Source organism: Leuciscus leuciscus (assembly GCF_965113295.1).
Source record: "Leuciscus leuciscus genome assembly, chromosome: 7".
Lineage (NCBI taxonomy): Eukaryota > Metazoa > Chordata > Actinopteri > Cypriniformes > Leuciscidae > Leuciscus > Leuciscus leuciscus.
In genome coordinates, this window is record NC_138731.1 from 8,904,132 (window position 1) to 8,911,532 (window position 7,401).

Genomic DNA, 7,401 nt, shown 5'->3' on the forward strand with positions numbered 1-7,401 from the left:
TGTAGGCAAAGTTCAACTGGTTTCTTGCAAGCAGCATGGAAGTTCATGTCAGTGTTGTCTGTGGCAAGAGAAAACTCCCTGGTCCTGTAGTTGATCCCGTCAGTAAATCATCCTCTGAGGTAGTCTTTAGAGAAACTGGAGTGAGGTCGATTGTCAGTACTCAGAAGCAAATAGCAATGAGGTAGAGGCATTTGGAAGAGCTAGATCCATCAGGTAGGCCCTTGTAACCTTTAGGACATGCATTCCGATGATGAAAAATTATGGAATAGTCTTCCGAGCATTCCAAATTCAGACACACTCTCTCAGTCCAGACTAAAGACAAATATCTGGACTGTCTTTAGTCTGGACTGAGAGAGTGTGTCCTAATTTGGAATGCTCAGAAGACTATTCCATCATTTTAAAGACAAATGGGAGAATGATCTACCTCCTTGTCTTCATTTAGAATATTCTATTTGTAATATCCTGGAATTTTGTGATTAACACAATGGATTATAGGTAATGAGGAGCTGGACCATTCAGTGCTTTCTGAGTAATTAATAGAACTCTAAAATTAGCTGACAGACAGCCAATGTATGGACAATAAAATGGTCCTGATGTGATCATGTTTTCTGTTTCTAGTAAGTACTCTAGCGGCTAGCTCTAGCTCTGAACTAGCTTATTTATCGAGCCTGCAGGACATCCACTCGGTAATGCATTACAAAAGTAGCAGTGATTCATGCACACATAAATTAATTTTTCAGCATCTGAAACTCTTATGTGTCATAAGTTAGTTTTTCTAAGATGGAGAATCCTGTTGTATGTGCTGGAAATGTTATTTTCAAAGGAACATAAGAACATCAAACATAAGATCTGTGTTCTAAACTGTTGTAGATGACATAACATTTTCCTCCTCCCACTAATGACAACTTAATCCCTCAGTTTATCAGAAACATTTTGAAATCAGTAAATTTGGAAATACATGGCTTTCAATGTACAGAAACTGTATGGAAAATTGTGTAACTAGAGCTGCCAGACAATTGTAGTTTAGGAAAAAGTACCATATTTTCCTGTGAGATGCAATGTTGTATAAAAAAGTGCTAAATGAAAATACACCAATTAAGTCCAGTACCTCAAATTTGTTATTAAGTAAATTGAGTACATGTACTCAGTTACATTCCACCACTGGGCTTAACCAGAGTTAATGCTACTTTAACAAGCATCAATACATTTCAAGGAACCCTCTAAATTTAACCCAACAGTGAATTTTATTTTTTTTCCCTCTTTGTTCTAATGAAATTTTGTGCACTTATGATATTTTACAGTGGCAAAACCTGGCATGACACATGGGAGCCTGCCAGTGAATTCCTACATGTTATGCCTAAGTCCCCAGATCCCAACCAGCTTTCAGCATGACAGCCTAGTCAAGTCAAGTCAAGTTTATTTGTATAGCGCTTTTCACAATACAGATTGTATCAAAGCAGCTTCACAGTATTAAATTAAAATAATTCAACAAAGTTTGTTTCAAGAGGAATTTAATGATTGATAAAATTAGATTAAATATCCCCAAAATATCCCCAACTGAGCAAGCCAAAGGCAACAGTGGCAAGGAACCGAAAAACTCCATCAAGTGACCTAATGGTGTCCTAAAACTCCATCAGGTGACCTAATGGAGAAAAAAAACCTTGGGAGAACCCAGGCTCAGTCGGGGGCCAGTTCTCCTCTGGCATTTATGAGCTAGAGGCCGGATTGTAGTTTGATCTGTAGGATTATATGAATGCCTGGCTGAAGAGATGCGACTTTAATCTAGTTTTATACTGGGAGAGCGGGTCTGAGCAACGAACAGTATCAGGAAGACTATTCCAGAGTTTTGGAGCCAAATGTGAAAATGCTCTCCCTCCTTTGGTGGTTCTGAATATCCTAGGTATGACCAAAAGCCTTGAATTTAGTGATCTTAAAGAGCGCGATGGATTATAGGGCGATAGAAGATCCGTTAAATAGACTGGAGCTAAGCCGTTTAGGGCTTTATAAGTCAGTAGCAATACCTTGTAATTAATACGGAGCTTTATAGGTAACCAATGCAGTGATGATAAAATCTGTGTTATATGATCATATTTTCTTGATCTCGTAAGAACTCTAGCGGCGGCATTTTGGACTAACTGTAGCTTGTTTATTGAGGATGCAGGACAACCAGCTAATAAGGCATTACAGTAATCCAGTCTCGAGGTCATGAATGCATGAACTAACTTTTCTGCATCAGAAACTGATAGCATATTATGTAGCTTAGCAATGTTTCTAAGGTGGTCACCTAGTCACCTGGACTCTCACCTGGAAGTTTATTTTTGAGGTTTTTTATTTATTTTTTTCTTGCTTTTGTTCATTAAAGTTTTTTGCACATTACCCAGTCTCTTTTTGTGTTTATTTTCTTAATGGTGTGTAAAAAAAAAAAAAAAAAAAACTTTTGCATTTTTCATGAAATGAAAGCTTTAGCGCAAGTTCTGCCAGGAAGACTCAATTGTTACGTCACTTATTACCTTCTCATCTATCCAATCGTGTTCTAAAACTTGTAGTAAAAAAAATCTGTACTTACACGTGTCTGAGTTCGCAGATGCTGACGCCTACATTCCCCTTCATCCTCCCCACCACCACCAGGATGGTCCCTCCCCATACCTCACAGGGGTTCGGCTGCGCCCCTGCCTTCGTCTTCAGGCAGGAAATGCAGATTCCGTTCCGCTCGGATTGCGAGCTACGCACGGGGCCAATGCCAAAGAACTTTATATCTCAATACTTGCTTGCTGGGCTGTTAATAAATGCATACTTGTTATGTTATTTTGCCTCCCGAGTCTTTCTGGTAGAACTGCACAACAGCCAGGAAGTGTGAGAGATCGTAAGAGTTAGTGCTGTTTGTCATAATGGCTTTCCAAAAGGCATTATTTTTACATATTTTTGTTTTAGTATAAGTAAGTCTACTTGAACTATTGGTCTGGTATGCCAGCCATGAATAAATACTACAGAATACTACTAAAGCTATTAAAATGTCACTTAAATGTTGTAGTCCTGTTTGAAATGTTCAATTACAATATTATATATTAATTCCTTTAACATTTATAATTAGAATTGTCATTAACTATTTATATTTGCCTTGCATTTATTCACAGCAGAATCATTTAAAATGAATCATGTAAATATATATATTATTTTTTATTTTGGGGGGCAATGTGTTCTTCAAAGGGAAGAAAATAATGTATTTTCTGATGGCTCCTGGTTGGTTTGTTTGTTTAAAAAAAAAGTAAAAAAAAAAAATTTAAGTCTTTAAATAGTTTGGCATATCAATACATTTTGGGAAATTAGTACAAAGTGTGTGCAATCATCTTTAAATGTTACAGACGCATTTTATTTGATTAAGAGATTAACTTACATCTTTTTAAAACAAAATACTGCATGCTAGAATAACTATAAAGAGTATAGGCTACTTTTTGTAATTATATCCATGTAGGGTTACATCCTATCTTCAGTCGGAAGAGCCTGTTTTTTTTGTTTTTTTTTTATTGCAGAACTTATACATACATGATCAGGGAAATTAAGCGTTGTTGTATTTCTTTCAGTGAAAAATAACAACAACAACAACAAAATAAATAAATATCCTGGATTTGCGTACATCAAAAGTCGGAAGAGCCTGTAAATACCGTATATGGACAAGTGTGACGTGGCTTTGACGTTTCCATGGCGCCAGCAGGACAAGCTGTGGTTGGACTAACGTTTAGGTCAGAATAAAAAGCGCTCCATATCGCAAACTATGTTTTGCTGTCGTTATGACATCAGTAATACTGTCAGTTAACAATGAGGTATTGCTATATTGAAAGAAATTACACATTTACCGAGATCCTAACCCTAACCCTATAGTGTAACTACACACTTCAATGAACTACAATTTGCAGCGCCCGTCCCATCGACACAGTAATAGAGGCTTATGGGTAATGTAGTTTAAAAACGTCTAGTAATATAATTAAATAAATACAATCTTTAATGAACAAAGGGACATCCAGATATGTTCATTATACAAACCTCTTTGACATATTTGAGAACCAGACTGAAATTTGGTATTTTACTGTGGGCACTATTTAAAATGTTTTTATAACACCTTTCCATGAATGCCAGACATCTCTGTCCAACATTATGTATTAAACATAACCTAAATAATTGTCCTACCAATTTTAACTTTGATACGCTTATCAGACGTTGCATTTGCAGACTTTGCAGAATGTGCATTTTTTTGCTCTTCCAGGGGTGCTAGGAGACCCCATGGGGGAGGAAGGGCAGTAAAACCTACACAGATGTACACTCTTCATCATGGACAACAAACTGTATTGAGGCACATTTATATCTGAACATTTTTTTTCTTTCCCCCCTTTTCTATATTTACATCATGCTTGTGTTAGGTTTTGATTATATTGCAAGACTCTGAACTCGGAATACAAAAATACAGTAATATTTTACAAACGTTGTAAAATACACTTTTTCGAATTGCTAAAACACTAAACCTCCCAAATTCTCAATAGCCTAATCTAATTTGTCGAACTGTACATAATACAAGTCAGTTCAGAGTGCCAAAATTGACTCAAAATGTTGCACTGAATGTTGATACCAACAATGAATGGAAACAATATAAGAGGGAGAGGAGGAAGAGTATGTGTGTAAGAGATGGTGAACAAGGAGGAATATGAGAAAGAGCAAGTGTGGAGAATGTTGTCAAGGCTGGATCTGCTTTAGGGGTTTTCCCTTTGCCTGCTGAGATGACATTGTCTGTGATGTGAATAAAGTCCTCAGTCTGAACCCAACATGAAGACATGATGCTGAAGCAGAATAAATCTCCCTCACTGACCTTGATTCTGCAGTTGCACATCTCTTCTGAGTGACTATAATGCTTTTCATTTAGAGTTTTTTTACTGTAACCTTTTTGTCTTTTGCAGTTGGGTCACTATATTTTCACAGTATGCAAGTGCTAAATATACACACATTCAATACTATACAATATTCAGTACAATACTATACTTTCAGTGCATACAGTATACAAGTTATTCACCTTACTACTGTAAGTTGTAATTACTATACTTTTGATATGTAATTGCAAAATTTGTTTACTTAGTTACGATACACTTTTTTTCGGTAACTACGTGCTTTGGATTCTGTGTTCTTAATTTTTTGATGTACTGTAGTGTCTAACGAATGATCAGTAGTGTTTATAATATTGACTCACTGTGTGTATGATTGAGAGCATTGTTTAATTTATGGTTTTGAGGCAATTGTTTGATTTTGCAGAAGAGTCAGAGGTTTTCTGAATGTGGTTTGAAAATTTGTTTTTTTGTTTAAAGGACAAGTTCGGTATTTTACACTTAAAGCCCTGTTTACAGATCGTTTCTGATGAAATCGAATGGTTAAGATTAAAATTTGGACACATGCTCCTGTCCCGAGAATTTTAGGTTTCTTTCACTTCTCCCCCCCCCACCTAAATAATGGCTGCATATGGGCACTGGAACAATCCTTCCAAAAAACGCATTAAACTTTCGTTTACAAAGATGTGAAACTCACCGAGTGGTCAGGGGGGTTCACTGATATGCTCACACAAAAATCGCTGCAAAAGACGCTTTCCAACAGGTTTTATCGTAGTTTTTGTCAAAAAAAAAAAAAAAAAAAAACTTGGACCCTCCAACCCTGAGCCAGGTTCCTCCATATTTGTGGCTGGTTATTCTGTCACATCCACGGATCGAAGAAGACGAAGGTCAGGCAAAGATACAAAATAGCAAAGGTTTATTAATAAAGAAAGACACGAAACAGTGAGCGTGTGCTCAAACAATAACCAGCCATGAAACAGAGAAACAGAGGGAACTAAATACACAGAGATAATGACAATACAGATGCAGGAGATGATGATGATGGAACACAGGTGATGGTGATGATCATGACGATGTACAGGTGAAGGTGATTATGACAGAGGATACTGGGTAGTGTAGTGCAGACAGGACGATGACAGACGGTGAATGTGACAATACCTACCTTAGAGACCCTGCCTGTTTCCAAAGCCGTATGTGACTATGTCGTATTTTTGTATTTTTTTGGGGTTACAAATCAAATATTTGCCTTGTAAAGTGCCACTCTCCTTTCTGCCCGCAATTACATGGGGGCTTGTACACTTTTATGTTTCGCAATTCCAATATTTGTCTAATAATAAACAGATTGGATGATTTTATTTATTTGCTGTTTGTGATTCCATACATATTGTACCACGTCACCATACTGTATGTTACTATTATGGTGGTGGGATGGATGTTGATTCATAGTGGCCAATATGTCCCCCCCCCCCCCCCAATGTCAAAGTCATTTCTACGCCCCTGGGCTGAGGGTATCTCCAGGTTAACATATGCTGCACTCTCTTTGGATGTGGACAACATAATGTGTAGGACAGTCCATAAAACCCTCTTCAATTTAATTTGGAAAAACAAAATACACTATGTTAAGAAGTCTGTAATAATGAATACATATGAGGATGGTGGGTTGAATTTTCTTGATTTCTCATCTCTGAACAACACTTTCAAAATTAATTGGATTAGGCAGTTTTTGTGTAATCCAAATTCAATTTGGAATTTTATCCCTAATTACTTCTTTTCCAAATGAGGTGGTCTCCCTTTCCTATTGATCTGCAATTATAATATTGCTAGAATCCCTTACTTATCTAAGTTCCATAAGCAAGCATTACTTGCATGGTCTTTAAGCATAACTTTTCCCCTCACCGGCACTTTATTATGAACAACTGGGATATTGTATATAAGAGTAAGTCTTTGTTTTTTAGTAATTGGTTTGAGAAACAAATTTTGACTGTTTCTCAGTTATTAAATTCACTTTAAATTATGAAGAATTTTTACGTAAATTCAATTTCCCAGTAACTCCCAAGGAATTTTCCATTGTAATGGATGCTGCTCCTAAAGGAGTTGTTATGCTTCTAAGAGAGTCTGTTAGATGATCTAACACTTTACCTACTTCTTTAGACCCATTTGAACTCCCAGTAGGAAAACTGTGCTTTTTGTCACATCCTTCATCACGTAATTATAGAATTAGATCTCTCTTTCAAAAGGAGCTTGTAACAATTCCATATGGGGCATCATATTGGATGAATTTGGTTGACCATATTGATTGGAAAAAAGTATGGACTCTGACTTTGAAATACTTAATAACTAACAAGGTTAAAGAAATTTCATTCAAATTATTACACAAATTTTACCCTGTAAAAGCTTTTTTTGAAAAGGTTTAAGTCAGATATAGAAGTTGTTCTTTCTGTGGTGCCCCTGATGAAACTGTTCCTCATATCTTCTGGGATTGTCCTCACACAAAGTTATTTTGAGATGAATTTTTTAATTGTATTAATTGCAA

At 36.4% G+C, this 7,401-nt stretch overlaps 1 long non-coding RNA gene across 1 annotated transcript in view; it reads left to right on the forward strand.

Moving 5' to 3' along the window:
• LOC309503533 overlaps window positions 1–1,759 on the forward strand; it is a 3,196-nt gene extending 1,437 nt beyond the window's left edge. The window contains exon 5 of the long non-coding RNA XR_014207700.1: window positions 1,302–1,759. This is a non-coding gene — a long non-coding RNA (uncharacterized lncRNA). The remainder of the gene's footprint in view (window positions 1–1,301) is intronic.
• Window positions 1,760–7,401: the final 5,642 nt, after the last annotated feature.